Genomic DNA, 17,900 nt, shown 5'->3' on the forward strand with positions numbered 1-17,900 from the left:
AGTCATGGCTGGTCAAAATGGGAACTATTACTTTATCATGCTCCAGTTTAAGTTAATGTTTTATGATGTCTTCTGTCTTCAGACATTCTTGAGTAATTTGTCAAGTTAACATATAATACCAAGTTACAAATATTAGAATACAAAGTTCAGGCCAACTGTTCATTCATATTTAATTTGCTATTTGTCACTGTGCAGTGTCTCCAAGGAAAACAGTGAAACTGACTGAAACTCAGGACATTCAGCAGAATGTGTTCACTACAATGAAAACTTCTGCATACAAGCTTTTGTGAAACAGTTGTGTGCAATCACCAAATAAAGTTATTAATAATAATAAAATCATATCTAAAATAATATGTTCAGGAGTTGGCATGTACACAACAGGACCTGCATGGTCTCCCAGTGAAGTAGCAGCATGTGCCCTCCTCTAAGTCAGAGCTGGACTGTTCAGAGTGTGCAGTGAGGATTTTGGCTGTGCCTCTGCGCACAGGTCCTGCTCCTTTTATACTGAAAATCAGACTATAGACTTCCCTGCCTTTGCATCTTCTTGTCTTTAAATTCACTTTTGTTTACATCGGTGAGCTGGCTACATACTCTTGGGATAGATGCAAGATGAAAATCAATTCAACATAATGGATAAAAATTTTTCAAACTTAGAAATAAGTTTGAGATCATGAAGATGATGATCTCCTCAGGGAGCTCCTCACCGAAACAGTCTCCAACAGCAGCGCTGCAAATAAATTCAAGTACTGCCTAAAAGGTCTTGCACTGTAGAGCTCAGTTTGTGATATAGACATGAAATACAGTTTCTGCACATGCATGTGATTTCTCTGATCTGCACTCGACGGTGTTGCTGCTGAACAAATTAAAAATCTGCATCTCAGATATATTTTTCACTGTTTGATCCCTTATCTGGTTAGATTTACACTCTGCTACAAGGAAATATGCTTTAAACCAAACACCTGGATTTGTAATAGAGTGGGAACCATCTCATGAGAGTCTCTTGACTAAGGAAGTGTCATAATGACCAAGATGCTCCCTACTGGTGCGAAGACTTCCCTCAATGTGTTTACGTATTCCAATGTCCACAGACAGTAGTTTCCTGAGCAACAGCATAAAGTGACACATGGCCTCACCAGTCATCCCCATAGACTCAAAAGTTTCTCTAAAGAGTTTTAAAGAAGGAAATCTCGAATGGAGAATAGAAAAACAATTGTGCTTCCTACAAATATTTTGATGCTATTTGTCTGCTGTGAAACTGGACCAGCAATGAGGTATCAGCCTGGTATCTCTGCAAAGCACGCTTCAATGCACCAGAGGAGCGTTTTACCTCGTCTAGGCATGAAAGTACACGTTGGTGTGAAGGTGCAGTGTAAGCAGGGGACGATCATGATGGAAGCAAAAGTCAAATGAAGAATAAAGAGCGACAAAGTCCATGTTTGAAAGAGGTCGCGAAGGTTGGACGGGTCAAACACAGGACTCTCACCCAGGAGAAGGGGTTTCATGTCCCCTATAAAAATAAAAGACTTTTTTACTTTACTTTCATGCCTAGATTATTTTCCATGATGCACTCAAATTACCTAAAACACTTTAACTCATCCTGATCTTTTCCTAAACCTCACCAAGTACCAACCAACCAGCCATGACCATCACTTGAAGTGTTTCTCAGCAAGCTTTATTTTGAAACTCCTAACAGACATTGCATATTAATTATTGCTGATCTGACAGCAGAATGACAACCTGTTCTTTTCAGGTGAGGCAAGATGGCACTAACACGGTGAACCGACAGGTCTGTTACACACTTTGGCGTGATGGGAAACATCATTGTAGCCAGCATGAATCATCACAGCTGCCTCTCTCCACTATGAAGTGACAACCAGGGTTGAATGCTTGATAGTCAAGAGATACATTTTGGGCGGAGTATCACTGAAATGACGTTGAGGGCTTGTCCATGCTTTATTGTTGTTGGCCATTTTATTGGAAAGCAAAAGATGAGTCAGCTCATAATCACTTTTTATTTTAGTGGTTTGCTTCAAAACAAGTGACAGGTAACACACCTCATCCACCGAAGCACATAATGTGAACCACGTTGGTGATTGCATCTCTTGAGTATCTAGGCAACAATTCTTGTTTTTGCTTGTTTATTTGCTGTTCTAAATAACCAAATGCAAAAGACGTAAATAAAATCCTTAGCTGATACAAATGGCAAGTAATACTGAGTGAACACACACACAGAAAGAACGAAATATGCTTGATAGCAATTCCTTTGCTTAACTCTCCTTAAAAGAACAAAGCCCTTGTAAGGAAAGGCCTTGAAAGGACAAAGGGTCGAACATTTCTCCTACCTTGGGTGTGATTTCATCTTTAACAGCCTCTCATACCTCAGAGTCAATGATAGAAGCCATATTGAGTGTGGGCAGACACTCCATGTTAACCTCAGGGGTGGGGGAGACATTCAGTTCCATCAGGGGATAGGTCTCACTATCAGCCGAATCATTTTGTAGGAGCTGGACCCCCTGCTGCACACATGAATCAGCCCTCTTGGCCACTTCCATTTCCAGTGTTATGCCGACCCCAGGGATATAATCCAAATGTTTTTCCTCTCCTCTCCACTGAAGGAGACCACATCTGTGATGCTGTGAGAGGCTTTCAGTGATGTGGTGATATTCCTCTGCAGATCCAGATCTGTTTTTAAAAGCACAAGGTAGGGCCCAAAGTGACACATCATAACCGGACTGAAATCATGGGTGTCATCATTTGACAGTGCTATAAAGGATTTTTGAGTCATTTCTGCATCTTTCTGCACTGAAATTCAAAGCACACCCAATCAGGATGACGACATTCAACATCATAGAAGCTGCTTGTTGTATAAAAACAGCAGCATTGTCACAGTCTTCATTGACTAGCAGAAGAGGGAACTCTTACAATATGATGGCGCCGTAATTTTATTTCTCACACTAGCTTTGCCATCTTACAGAGCTCAACTTGCCAATGGTGCCAAAGCTCATTGCCTAAACTTGTGGTGTGGAACTGACACGATAACGTGTTAGATCACACTGTAAAGAATTGGGTGGCATAATGCCAGCAAGTGCAACACATTCTGGTGCATGTGCTAGATTTAGCCAAAAGACTGTTTTTTAAGTCTGTAGTTTCTGAAAATGAGGCATAGGCCAACTGTGTTTTGGAAGGAGTTACCTGCCCCATAATGTGGGTTAGTTAGTAAATGTAATGTGATTCATTCTCAGTTAGACATGGGGTGGGATTAGGCATCTCAGCAGCATTTATTTAGCAGAAAACCCAAAGTATATTATTTAAGTAGAGCAGTCAGTTGTGCCAGTGTACTATGGGGCATGTCCATCAAGGACATTTACATACAGAAGCAACAAGATACCAACGTGGCACATACAAACAGTTACCCACATTCAACCTGCTACTCTGGTTATCTAATTGGCTTCAACTGAGGCTTAATGTTCACATAATTTCTCTTGACTGTCCCTCAACATTAAATAGTCCAACATTGCTCCAGCATGAGTCTACAATAGCAGATGCTCGCAGCCATATTAGTCGTGGAACATGCTAACACCAAATTCAACAGGCTAACCACCAAAATAAATGGTAAAGCAACATAACAATGGCAAAACCCAGAGGTTCTGAGTTTGAAGTTGGTATCAATCCGTCCTTTAGCTTCAGTTTTGAAGTGAATCCTGCTTTGTATCTTCGTGGACAAGTTTTCAAGTTGTTGTGGGGACATTTCCATCAAGTTAATCCAGTGGGTCTTCACTTCCTTGAATGGTGCGAGTAGACGAAGGCTTTTGTGTTAGTTCTTGCAGCTAACAACAAAGAAATTGGCGTGTGTTGCTTGTAACGTTATCTTTGACATCTTCACTTTACCAGAGCTTGCGTTATAGTGGGGAAAATGGTAGTTACTGGATATAACTCCAATTGGTATCAACTCCTGCATGGTATCGCAGCCACGGTAAAGCACACTATTTTTAATATACTAAAACTTTTAGAAATCCATGTCGTGGCAAAAAAATCATGGATCACCAGTGTACTGCCAACCCCGAGTTCTTAGGAATTAATTTCACACTTGATGGATGGGTTCTTATTGGAGTTCTTGACATCCTCCAGCAGAAAATGTATATCTCAACTGCATATTCCTCCCAAAGTATTGCGTAACGACAGTTCAGACATGTAATCACCGGGCCTCCTCTGGGTCTGGTCCCAGTGGAATCGCAACAGCTTTTTCCTACTAGACATTTTAAGCTTCATCATCCAACATGGACAGGTTACATGACGTCAGGGATGAGGGAAGAACTCCTCTGGATGTTCTGCAGAAAAAGCTACAGCTCATCACCGTGAGTGAAGGCTGATTTTACTGTAGCTCAGGCTCTGTGTTCACCGGTGAAATAATCTCATCAGCAAGAGCCTCCTTCACTTAAGGTCAGTTGACATCAAGATAGAGATCCCCTTGCATCTTCCATAGGAGGTCAAACACATCAGAGATGAGAACCCTGATTTTGAGAGACTCCAAAGTCATTATCCTCCATCCATATCAGTGACTTGTTGTCTGTATGGCAGGCTCAGCTGCAATGTCAAAGCTCTTGGTTTTCCTTTACATGTTTTTCCCAACAAGCTGGCTTGTTTCATTCCTGCAGCGGTAAAAAAAAAAGACCAAAAGAAAGACATTAAACACGTAATGCCTTTCTTTTCTGTGGTGATAAGGGACAATTACACAGAAATTGTAACCATGGGTTTTTGGCTCATTCCTTCCATTAATTGTGACGGTTGTGGTTATGATCCTGGCTACAGTCTCTTAACTGGACCACCACAGGGAGTAGTCATCCTTTTTTCAGCCTAAACTCTATGGCTTGTGTGTCTAACCCAGCTTGGAGATAAAGCACTTGGCAAGAATTGAACATGAAAGTGAGTCTTGTCTTGGGATGGCTTGGTTGAAAAAAACTGCAGTCTGGCTGACAGTTGTTTAGCTGGGCTTTCCAATCCCTCTATTTCTCTCTGCAATGAAGGAATTTCTGATGAATATAATGAAGATTTTCTATCTTAAAACACCAGTGTCACTCACTCTTAATTGATTTATATTGTTATACAGCCCATTTAAACTGGGGATATTGTCACTGTTGTCTGAAAACTACTTTCTATCATAACATCCAATGACTGTATTGCCTTCTAATAAGTTAAAGTATGAGTTGTTACTCTGTGGACTAACATTTTTAACCACACAGCATATAAAACCCCAAAAAGTTCTCCTTCGTGCATTTTTTAAACTTGTTTTCAAAATGTTTTCATATCATTATTCAGCTTGCTTGCCAAGGTTAGAGATTAATATCATTGTTAAAATTAGATAATAATGTCTTGAATACACAGCAGATTTCATGCCAGTGGGAATCTAAGGGTCATGGATAGGAATAAGTTATAATAGTTTGAAAAAATAATGAATTTACCTTGGCAGACAGACATATGAGTTATGAGGTTAAATCTCTGACAACAAACAATGAATCTAATGTGGAAAAAGTAGGCTAGTTTGCGTTGGTGACTCAGCTGGGTAAGGTACTGACCATGTCAAAGCAATGTCTTCATTCTGAGTCCAACCTGATGACTTTGGTATTCACAGTCTTTCCTGTTGCTGGATGCCTCAACATGTCTAATAAAAGAAAAATGACCAAAACATATTTAAGGGTGAAAATTGAAGAGGACATTTTGAAAAAACACTCCAAATCACCAGGCAGTTGAAAAGTGGCTGAAGGAACCTCTTTGTCTAAATAATTGCCAGTCCACAAGACAGGCGTCTGCCAGTTAACCACACTGACCAACTGGAAAAACTCAGCAAGCTGCCTCCAGACAAACTGGTGTGGAAAGAGAAAACACAAATAGGTTAACAAATGTTAGAAACTAAGCACAGCATGGTCGACTCTGGTTTAAGATAGATAGATAGATAGATAGATAGATAGATAGATAGATAGATAGATAGATAGATAGATAGATAGATAGATAGATAGCAGGGAGTTAACAGAAACAAAGTCAGTAAGGCACTAAAATCAAAAAGCGTCAAATATTACATATAAAATGCTTGAGAGATGTTTATTATTTAATATAGAGAAGGTCATACCATGCCATTAATCCCCTGAGAGCTGACTCTTACGGACACTGTTATGTCCAGCATCAGTCTGTCTCTCAGCCACTCTGGCAATGTGTCTTGCTCTCTATTTAAATTATGGAGTATCAAAGGGAAGATTTAAAGGAGCATTAAGTTTCAAATTTCAAAGGACGGTCACACTGGACCATTAAACACCGGGGGACAAACTTGATGTCTGTCAGTGTCGCTGTGGTTTTACCCATCGTCTGTGAACAGGATCATAATTTCAGCTAATCTAGCAGGAAAACACTGTGTGTCATTTGATTGATATTTTACCGTCTGTTACCTTTTTAATTTGATAAAACTGACTGGGCAGCCCACACACCCAGCAGATTTTCTTAGATTTTAAGATAACAGCACGCAGGTAGGATTGTGTTTGCTTTTCAGACTCTATTGAAGCGGCTACCATCAGCTACTCATATCAATAAAGTTCCACCGACACTTTCACATACTTGTATTTTGTTGTGTGTTTTTGCATAAACTGTTTTTCAAGCCTTTGCTCTCAGTTTAGAGGTTTGTGTACAAACTCAAGAAACAAAAAGTATTCAGTGCTTACAGAATAAAAACAAAAATGCCTTTCTCTGTATACAATTTGCTGACTCGAAAGCTCTTGTTCTCACAGGGATTATGCATATTGCTGATTACTGGGATATGGTTTGTTGTTGTGTATATACACACTTATTCATCATCCTCTTTGTATTCTCTGATTAAGGTCAGCTATATCCAAGGCTTGGCAATAAAGATGAAAACGGCATTGATCTGTAGCTGCAGAGGATTGTCTCTATTTGTTTTTCAGACAGCGGAGTCAAAGGACTTTCTTTTCACTTGACCCTGTTATTATCAAAATATATGCAGTGTTTTTCTTTGCTGCTGTGAATTCTGAACATTATTTCACCTGACATGTCAGCCTTAAGGGGCTTCGCTTGTGTTTTTCGTTGTTTTGGTCCATTTTTTACAAATCATTGTGCTACAGCAGCTATATGAACAATGACTCCCTTTCATTTGGTGAAGTATCAACTTCAATGACGTCAATCCTCACTGGACACGCCTGAATTAGTAAGGGATCATCACATCACCACACGTCTCCAAAGCCCATGATCATTCACTTCATTCAGCATTATTTCACTTGGAATATTGTGTTTTTGCTGAACTTCCTGCTTTGCATTATTAGTATTTTATTTCCAATTTTAAGATAGAGCATGTTGCATGGACTTCAAGCTGTTTTTTAGTTTACTGAAATGGGATCAGCCTTTTATCCCATGCTGGGGAAACACTGGGATTTCTGAAAAAACATTGTGTTATTTTAATTCATTTTATTTGGAGGAGTTTGGGAATTTTTAAAACCATGCAAAGCCAAAACGTTTGCTGTGGCACTACAAAATAAGTTGGCATGACTTAATGGATCTAACAGATGAATCATCACACCTGGTTAGTCCCCGATCCACTCTGTAAGGTCAGTATTTGTCGGGATCAGGTGGATTAGATGGGTTCATCCCCTATTAAGAAGCAGTAAAGATGGAGCAGGAGGAGTGACAAAATTCGTCATTCCATTTTGACTGTTTACACAAGTTTGCTCCCTTAACACACTCTCTTAATGGCTACGAGACAGCAGATCAAGGAGAAGTGATAGGAATGTGACATGTGCAGTGTACCTTGAAAAAAGATGAAGAATCTATTCATTTAGATGACATGTGGTGGAGGCACAGAAAAAAAGAGAGCTGTGACTACAGAACTCAAACAGCAATGAAAACACAGAGATGATAATGGCAACACGAGTACCTGAAGCAGTACACAACAAGACAGACATTGTCTGTGATCAATAGACAGTCTGAACAGTCTCGTCACAGGCAGGTGTATATTATTTTATCAACCCCATGTTGTTGGGTGCAGAAAACAAAAGATTTTCTGCACCAATGGGACAATATTAGTTGCTATGGGACCAGAATACACATTCTCTTTCTCGAAGAAAGAATTGAAGAAATGAAGAAAATAATGGAGGAAAGCAAGAAAATGGGAAATTTCAAAAAGAAATCAATGGGAAGTGTATGTACAAGACTGCGGCAGGTGGCAGGTGTATTATTTCTTCAATGTGACTCTTTCTCTGTGGTCCATCCAAAGCCTGCACCACTCAGGAGGTGGTGGATCCAGCAGTGTGTGTGCCTCGAGGCTGCAGTATTGCCTTTGTTAGCAAAAAATTCTTACCTTTGGCTTGTGAAGGGCAGTGTTTGAAAAGGAGGCTAAAAAAATTCACAGTGGCTTCCTCCCTGTGGGGCAATGGGAGAAGGACTGAAGGGAAGGGTGAGAGGCTTAGCCAACAGCTTGGCTTTCATACTAAGCTAACGAGGGTATATTCATTATTTATGTCATTCAGTCCCCCCCCCCCCAACATTCCTGTAAACTATTCTTTGATTATTTCTGCATTATGGTCACCATAAAAAAAATCTGAAGGCCAGAGTGAATCTGCAATACTCCAGTAAATCAAACAACAGCATTTCTATTTCACTAACATTCATCTTGTCTTTGTGTTGCTTGGTTTCCATTCGACCTTCCCTCCCATACCAAACACACCATACCAACAAACTGCATGCACTCATGGACACTGTAAGTTGGTTTGAATAAAAGCATCCATTAAATTATATATTTGACCAAAAGTTCTGTAGTCTGCTGTTTTCAACAAGGATGCTGATTTAAAAAAAAGACAGGAGCTGATATTGAGAGAGTTGCTATATTCCTTTTACTGTATCGAGCTTCCCAGTAGATGATCTGCTCAGCGCTGGGTAAATTAGCATTTTAGAAATCCATTTACTGATGGAGATTTTGATCATGCTGGCCCAGGTTTTCTTTGCCCTCTGGTTAAATAGGTAGCGATACCAGATAAGAGTCATTAATATGTATGCACCTCTGATCTTACAGTGTAGAGGAGAGACCACATCAAATTTAGTTCAGATTAAACGTATTAAAATAAATAAATAAATAAAACATTTCCTGAGGTTTTGATTGAAGATATGAGTTTGGACCTGCTGAGAGATTACCTTGAGTTTACATGTATTTTCAGGCTGTGAAAGATTGATTTACATTTTAAATGCTTGTAAAGGCTATAATAAAATATTTGCATATGTTTATTTGAAGGGTTCGTTGAAGGGTCTTTTTAAATACCACCAGTGCCAAGAGGTTGATGCAAATATACTGTAAATGGTAGAAAACTGTAGGTGGTCAAATAAATAGCTCATTTAGTCATAAATTTTTTTTTCAATTAAGTAAAGTAATGTTTCTATTTGTACCGTCATCAGACCAGCCCACATCAGAAATGCATGAAAACATTATATAATCCTATGTTATTCAACAAACTGCTTTCTTCAGAAAGAGGACCTTCAGCTGTGATATCTGAGTACATTTTGCCGCTAATACTATACATTTAAATGCAGGATTTGGATTTGCAATGGAGTATTTTAACATGGCATTATTGATATTTTTACTTGAGTAAAGGATGTCAATATGTACAAGTGTTTCATTGGAGACTCAAAGCTACCTTGTAGGGTTTTAGACCGGTAGTGGTGCAGCAGAGCAGTGTTTTGATAAGTGGGTGCCAATAATGTTCGTATCACTTACTGTAACAGAGCCTCTGCTGTTTTTAGTTTCATTTGCGCATGCACACAGATGCCACAAGCTTAAAAAACAAACAAACTTCAACCTACCTTCACTCCTCTTCAATGATTTGACTTGATTTTATCTGAGTCACTGATTTTGTTTCTTAACATCTGGGTGAGTGGTTGATTTGGTTCAGTAAATATTTAAATAAGTGATAGTTGGTGTTCGTCACTTTAAGAGTCAGCCGTATTTATCCGAGTAGCTGATTTTATTTGATAACTAAATAAGTGATTCTGAGTATGTGTCACTTTAAGAGCTAGCACTATTGATCTTATTTGAGAACTTGATTTCATTTCATAACTTCAAATAAGTTACACTGGGTGTGTCACTTTAAGAGTCACTATTCTTGATTTTATCTGAGTCATTGATTTTATTTAATATCTCTTCACATGAGTGATCCTGGGCGTGCCTCAGTTTTGAGAGTCGTTGTTCTTTGTTATCTGAGCAGTTTAAAATGTGTGAGATTGCAGTGTGTGTCACTTTAAGAGTCACTGTTTTTTATGTTATCAGAGCAGTTGATTTTGTTTAATAACTGTTTAAATAATTGATTGTGGCATGTGTCCCTTTAAGAATTAGTGCTCTTTATTTTGGTCAAGTAGTTGATTTGGTGTAAGCTAACAAGTGAGACCACAGTGTGCGCCACTTTGAGAGTCAATGCTCTTGATTGTACCTGAGTAGTTGATTGTATTTAATAACTTTTTAAATAATTGATTGTGGCATGCGTCCCTTTAAGAATTAGTGCTCTTTCTTTTGGTGAACTGTGTAAATAAGTGAGACCACAGTGTGTGTCACTTTAAGGGTCGATACTCTTGATTTTATCCCAGCCATTGATTTTGCTTAATAGCAAATTAAATAAGTGATTCTGGGTGTGTATCACTTTAAGAGTCACAGTTTTTTACGTTATGGAGCAGTTGGTTTCATTTAATAACTATTTAAACAGGTAGCTACAGTGTGAGTCACTTTATCAGAGTAGTTGATTTTGTTTAATAACTGTTTAAATAATTGATGGCGGCGTGTGTCCCTTTAAGAATTAGTGCTCTTTATTTTGGTCGCGCAGTTGATTTGGTTTAGCGTGAACAGTGTAAATAAGTGAGATTACAGTGTGTGTCACTTTAAGAGTCAGTCTTCGGGTGGCTTCTCGATATTAATAGAGCTGCTGTGTCTTCCTCCTCTGACGTAATGCCCACAGCCTACAGAGAGACAGGCAGAGAGGTCCTGTCACAGCAAAGCGATAACACTAGTCTGAACAAAAAATTACAGATAACGAGCTGCTCTGCTTTGGATTGCTGTGGCCAGCAAATCTGGGCTCTGGGCGGCTGAATAACATACTATAACATCGGAATATTACAACACCAGAGCCAACCTAACTCACTAATCTGTCGGTATCAGTGCTGCCGCGAAGCCTTAACTATCTCTCTTTCCCTCCCAGACCAAAGAAAAAAGAGACAGCCAAGACACAGTCACCCCGTCCGACATCATCAACAAACAAAAACCCCACAAAGAGACGAAGCAGCCAGCCAGCCAGCCAGCCAGCCACCATCTTAACAGGCTGCTGAAAGAGACACACACTGAGAGAAAAGAGGCTAATGCTTATTTTGATCAACAGGTAAGCAGCACCAAAAGAAACACCACACAAATGCACACCATGCTCACAGCCCTCTCTGCCAGTTGGTGCAGTGACATTGTAAACGAGAGAAGAAAAAAAAACAAAAAAAAAAAACGCATCGGCGGTGCACGGTTGGAGTTGCAGATGGCGAAATGCATGCTGTCGGATCAGAGGGAAAATGAGGTTTGGTCGAGCTGAAGGGGAGCCGGGCTATCAGTGGTGCGTTTAGGAGGCAAATATTGCTGTTAGCCGCTAGTTGTTTTACGACGGGCAGCGGTCGGTTTGCGTCTTATGTAACTAACGGCCTGAGCAGCGTCGGTCAGGAAAGAGGGATCCGCTGAATGAGAGAGAGGAAAAAGAGCAGCGCCGCGTTCAATTCACATGGCAATTTACATTTAGGTTAGGACACCCAAACGCTACACAAATACAAATTGGGGGGCTGCTGGGGGACGGCTGCTGCTTTGATTTAAGACTGAGTGTGAAGCCAACAGCGAGGGGACGCGGAGTGACTTAGTCGCCTCAAGTAGGTTTGTGTTGTTGTTGTTGTTGTTTTTTTTTTTTTTTAAGTTTTCTTTCTTGTTTTTCTGACATTAATTTCCGATCAGCCGCATCCTGGCTGAGCTGCCAGCAGCCGGTGGACTCAGAGGGGATATTTTGCTCCTGTGTAACTTCTGTGTGTGACTTTTTCCCTGCTTTCCATTGATAACTTTTTTCATGACTGTTGTTGAGTGCAAACTTGATACTCAAGTTCACATTTTGTCGGTCCTGTGAACGCCGCGCGTCGAGCAGAAACGAGGGAAAGAGTTTCTGCGCCGATGGATGAGCTCAGTTTGATGCTTCAGTCCGCGGGGCTGAAAAGTGGAGAAGTGGTGCAAGTCGAGATCAAAGAGTCTGTGTTTATCAAGCGGTTTCCAGCCGATATGGCGCTGTTTTTGCACCTCTTTCATTGTTAGGAAGCTCGAGGGCGCATGGTGGATGTCGTAAAGGATCCCCAAACATCCTGTCTTATCAGCTTGAAAGAACAACAAGTACTTATTAGCTCAAATATCTGGCGTTTATTTATTTGCTTGTTGTTGAAACTTTTCTTGAGTGATGCCGGGAAGCCTGAGTTGCATTTCCACTCAACTTTGAAAAAGTTCCCCCCCCTCCTCCTCCCCTGTTGTAAGAAACTGTGATGTTCCTTTGAGATAAGGGAGCCGGGTAGGCATGACAACTCTGTGGGGAGAGCAGAGTATGTGAAGCCAGCACAATGAGGCACACACTGCAAGGAAGCTTTTTACATAGTCCTTCACAGTTCTCCAGATCTGGCCCCCAAAGAGCTGCTGATGTGTGGACCGACTTTTATTCAACAGATAACCTCAGTCATTTTTTTTAAAGGCAGAGCAGGCCCGCGAGACTTTGCTCTGACCCCACACTTGTTCACAGTTGTTAGAAAAGCGGACAGTTTGTATTTTATTAAGTGATTAATTCGTGTATTCACTGGATAACCTTGTGGAGTTGCACAACTTTTGTCGGCTCTTTCTAAAGTCCTTTAATTATAAAGCGAGTATCGACACCTTTGGCTTCGCAGCGTCAAGAAAATTTAGGCTTAAACTGATGTGTTTAAAAGTTGCTTCCAGTATTTGCTGAAAAGTTTTCTGTGGCAAAAAAAAAAAACTCTGCACTCTTCAGTGTGAGGAAAAAAGACAAAGTGATGGATGAAACTTTTCAGGTTTAGTTTGCAGTTTTACAAGCAGCGTCGCAACACGGCTCGAGTAATCCTGAAGCTGTAAACGCTGAGTGCTTGTTTGGACTTTTTAAGCACTTTCACATGAAGGACAGGCAGCAGTGGAAGCCGCTCGTCTTCTGGAAGATTTAGGGTCGTGACAAATGGTTGTTTTTATGACAACAAAAGGCTTTACAAGGCCACAAAAATGTTGTCAAAGCTGAATCAAGATAGCAAAGTTTTATAATAGAAAATATTTCTGTCTCCATTAAAATTGAATCGCCGGTAAATTTATGTGGCGTGTAGCTCCATGTGGGACTTTTCCAACTTTTTCTCCTGCTTTTTAAATTTTGCTCTTTGTAACTTGACATTGATGATGACGATTCAGCCGTTTGGCATCCACAAAGGCACCTTGTGAGCAAATCGAGTGCTTTTAACTGTCGCCAGCTTGTCACTTAGTTGGGAATACTCTTCAGAAAGCTCTTCGCCGTCCCGTCCGTCTCGCCCGGCAGTCGTACGTCCACATAATTTATTCTCACATCCACGGCCGCCATGCATGCGATACGCCTTTGCCGAACATTTTACCGACATTTAACAAGTTCCTTTTAAAATGTGCAGAAACATTTGATCCACCAGTGTATCAATCTGTAACGTTTAAAGAACGTTCCTCTTTCCAGACGCGGGATATTATTGTGTCTTACGGCCTTGTTCGTAGCTTCTATTAAACGTCAAAACAGTTGACGACTTCCTAAAGAGAACCTCTGCTTGTAAAACTCTTTCCCGTATGTGTGTGTGTGTGTGTGTGTGAGACAGAGTGGGAGAGAGCACAGCACTTTTTCCTGTGTGTGTGTGTGTGTGTGTGTGTGTGTGGAGACAGCCATGGCTTACTCATATGGCTGCAATATGTGAAGTCTCTGCGGTGGAACTGGGAAGAGAGAAAGTTTTGAGAGAGAAAGACAGAAACAGAGGGAGAGGGAGAGAGAGGGAGCACATGGAGCGAGGGAAGTCAGAAATGTCCTGTTCAACTAGCTGGAATGTATCTCCTGTGTTTTATTGATGGTTTGATGTTCTGTAAGACACGAGGAACAACTGTAGTGATTTTGTGGGCTGCCATGCATTTTTCTTTGGTCGTTTCAAAGCAGCGCTGCGCTACAGGGGGAAAAGTTTGAGGTGGAGTGGAAAAGGCCAGATGCTGTAGACGAGGAAATGTCTCTTTTGCCTCATTTTTCCAGCTCCTTTAATTATGTTATATTGATCATTTCCGCGGCAGAAAGGAGTTTGGTTTTTGTTTAGAAAGTTTTTGGAAAGATGCTTCATATCAGTGCAATATAAAAAAAAAAATAAAATAAAGGCCTAGAAAGCAAGTTCTGTCTTTTAAAGTGGGAGACAGACTTTTTTTACAGATACACAGTAAAATCAATAACCTCACCAATGCTAGATAAGAATGAGTCGAGGAAAAGTTTACAGGATTGATAGAAGGTTGGCAAACTTCTGCTGCGCCTCCTCCACATCACACAGCAGACGTTCTGGGGCGAGTTGAGGTATTTTATTTCCCTTAAGTTACCTGCTGAATCTGTCATTACGAAGCAGAACGAACTCCTGTCATAACCTCAGTCTCTCAGGCGCTGCCGTCTCTGTCCTTTCGCAGGGCGTTGCGTCCCATCTCACCTTGTCATAATGCATTTCAGCTAATCTTGGCTTATTACCGCCTTCCCGTAAACTGGCATTCTGGTGGTGGATGGCGTATTAACATGCTAGCAAATGAGGTAATCCCATCCACAGACCTGTCGCCCGCTGCAGAGGAGTGTGTGGAAATGAAAAAGCTGTTGTCTCCCTGAGAGAACGGCCCTCTGAAATCAGTTGAGCTAAATATTTTGCATTGTTGAGACAGTTTAGGATTTAACTGTTGGTTGCTACTGGAGCGACTGAAGTGGCATCAGGAGCGGCCGTTTAAAAGGTTTGATTTTACTGTTTTATTTAAGTTTGACTTTGTGTGGCAGTTAATTATGGAAAGCCTTGCCCAAATAATATCACATACCATAACATCTCCACACCTCACCATTAAGCGCCTGTGGTAATAAAATCTGAACTGTTTCCAGTCGATCTTAACAGCAGACCTGACGCCATATTGTTAAAACAAATCAAGATCATTAAGGTGTTTCTTCCTCAAGGTTTTTTAAGTGTTTTTCCTCACGTGGACGCACAAAGCTCATTTATTCCTAATTTCTGATCCCGTTTATCTATGACGGCGAACTGTCTTACCCCTCATCGCTTCCAATAAGCAGGAACAGATAGCATCTTTTAGTGCAAATCAGCCGTTGTTCATCTCAACCCTGCCTGCAGTTCAGATAAAGGAAAACCTCCATTTGTCACGGATAGTTTATTTAAAGAAAAAAAACCCTTCTGCGAGGCTTCTGGCTCTCTTGGCTCGAAGCTCTGTAACTCGCACGTCTTTATTACCCGGTCTCTTGTTTTGCTCATATCCCAAGGACACAATTGTTTTTAACTTCTTTAACTGTCTGGGCACATTGTTTTGGCTTTCATTGCTTTATATTAGCCGCTTGTAACGTCTGCGATACAGGGATTTGAGCTTATTCTCCTGTTGCATTTACTGGAAGTCACTCTGGAAAAGAGTGTCTGCTAAATGCCCAAAATGTCATCCCCACTCTGTCTGTGGTTAGCGCAGCCTTGTTTAGGCTTGAGTTTGTCTCTAATGTCTCTGGTCTTATTTTAGACTTTTAAGTCTGTCTTTTAGACGGCCTGCTTCAGATAACGAGCACATGGTCTTGGTTTAGGGTGAAATGATTCTTTTTTTCCCCCGTTTTTTTCTAGGTTTTTTTTTTTTTTTTTTGGGACAGACAGATCCTAAATATGGGACAATTTTTCTTCCTTTGATCCGAGAGAGTAAATAATCCTTCTGTCACGACACCATGGAGACTGATAAAGTGGTGGCTGAGCGGATTTAGAAGGTGATGCAGTGTATTGTGGTTGCAGAGGCTGTGCTGACACCGAAAGGTTGTGTGTTCAAGCCCTCACAGCACCTGCTTCCTCCTCGTAGCTTACTTTCTGTGCAGCTAAATGGAAACGTGCTATTTTCTGAAAGTTGTGCTAATGCTTTGCTCGCCCCAGCTTTGGCTCCTGAGGTAGTTAACCAAAGCTGAGTTGTCTGAGAAACCTGCCGGCCTGTTATGTGATGTGTTATGAGTTGACTGCTTTGACTCAGCTTGCACTTGGCATGCTCAGGCTTCCTGCGCGCCCAGACGTTCAGTTATCAATCACCGCTCATATGAGTTCTGACCTTGCGTCGAACACAAGTGGATTATTTGTTCCGAGGCCGTGTTCAATTGACTTTCAGATAAATCAAGAGCTAACTGACAGTGAATCGGAGCTCATTTGCTCAATCGTGTGCAAATCCGCTGCCGTTTTCCAGTCTAAGCATGCGCTATACGCAACAGGAGTTTTTCCACATGCCAGACGAATTTCGCTTCCCGCTTTAATTACACAGATCAAAGTTGCAAACATTTTGTGCCTCTTGAGTCGCTGCCCTTCCACCTTTCCTCCGAGCTATGCTGCAGGTGTTGTTGCGAGTTTGAAAGGTTTTGCAGAAATGAAAAAAAGAGCTGAAATGTTGGTGACTGTGTGTCATTAGGAGAAAAATGTTTCCTTTAAGCAGTTGTCAGTAAGTATCTTGAAACAGAGTGTGTTTGGTCCCTGAAGTGTGGTCAGATTTGTGTGAATCAAACAAACCTACATGTGTTTCAAATGTTGGCGTCGCAGAGATCATAATGAGAGAAGTTTGGAAAGCCCTCTGCGTCATAAGATGATGGTAAAATAGTCTTTTTTTATTGAGGCTTTGTAAATATAGTCCTTGAGCCTATTTACACTCTGATGGTGCATTAAAAGTTAAATTAAGTTTGATTTATGCTGTCCACTGGCATTGTAGGTCTTTGCGATAATAGGCAGTAAAAGCTTCCTCGTAATGGTTTCACATTTAAAGATGGAGCTCCTCATTAAAAGGTGAAGTCCACTTACAACAACTTGTAATCGAGGATGATAAATATTGAGCCAAAACCTGCAGCAAAAATCATTAAAGGGGGAATCCATTTTGGTATTGAGGAAGAATTATTGGGGAATTGCCCTTTTTAAATTTTTAATCCTTGCATAATGAATTTTAATGAGAACCAATACTGCTATTTCTCATAGCAGCAGTATTTTAAGAGGTTGCGGTTAGTGGAGAGGGGGGAAACATACTTATAGCTGTTCCATCAGGACCTCATAGGTGCATTATTATTTTATTTTTCATGTCATTTACTCTCATATGTCAGCGTATACGTGCATGGTGGCCAGAAATAGGTCTTTTTGTGTTATTTGCTTGGTTGTCTGCTCTCTTTTACAATACTCCTGCTGGTGTCAGCATACAGCTAACACAGAACAGGATAGTGGAGCTTGTTCTGCTACCTTCAGGAAAAAGCCACTTGCTGACATTTATTTGTTTTCAGTGTGGGAAAAAAAGCAGCTCCAAATGAGTCAAGAGCAAGATAATCCGTCGCAGTAAACATGCAGCTTGAATCTGGTTTTGTCGGAGATTATTTTTTTGTTTTATTTCTTCGTGCCAGTGTTTAGTGTTTACCTATCAGAGTGCATACTGTATTATGTAAAGCTTTGCCTCTGCTCTGTTACCGCAGGGAGATATGGAAGTCTGCGTCAGGATATAAACTTCCTGCAAACTTCATGTCTTCATATTTAGGATGTTGTTCACAGTGCTTCCTTTTTGTTTTAGCACTCTGAAA

General features: G+C 40.7%; 1 protein-coding gene across 5 annotated transcripts in view; it reads left to right on the top strand.

Annotated features, from left to right (window-relative positions):
- Positions 1-10,972: 10,972 nt before the first annotated feature.
- The window catches only part of trps1 (trichorhinophalangeal syndrome I), a 114,118-nt gene continuing 107,190 nt past the window's right edge, over positions 10,973-17,900 (top strand). The window contains exon 1 of one of the 5 annotated variants that reach the window (XM_070985215.1): positions 10,973-11,405. The gene's annotated coding sequence lies outside the window, so the exon portion shown is untranslated. Of the gene's footprint in view, positions 11,406-11,515; positions 11,933-17,900 lie in introns of those variants that run through there. The other 4 variants (XM_070985218.1, XM_070985219.1, XM_070985217.1 and 1 more) reach the window with 4 other exon arrangements.

This window comes from Chaetodon trifascialis, chromosome 17 (assembly GCF_039877785.1).
Source record: "Chaetodon trifascialis isolate fChaTrf1 chromosome 17, fChaTrf1.hap1, whole genome shotgun sequence".
Taxonomy (NCBI): domain Eukaryota; kingdom Metazoa; phylum Chordata; class Actinopteri; order Chaetodontiformes; family Chaetodontidae; genus Chaetodon; species Chaetodon trifascialis.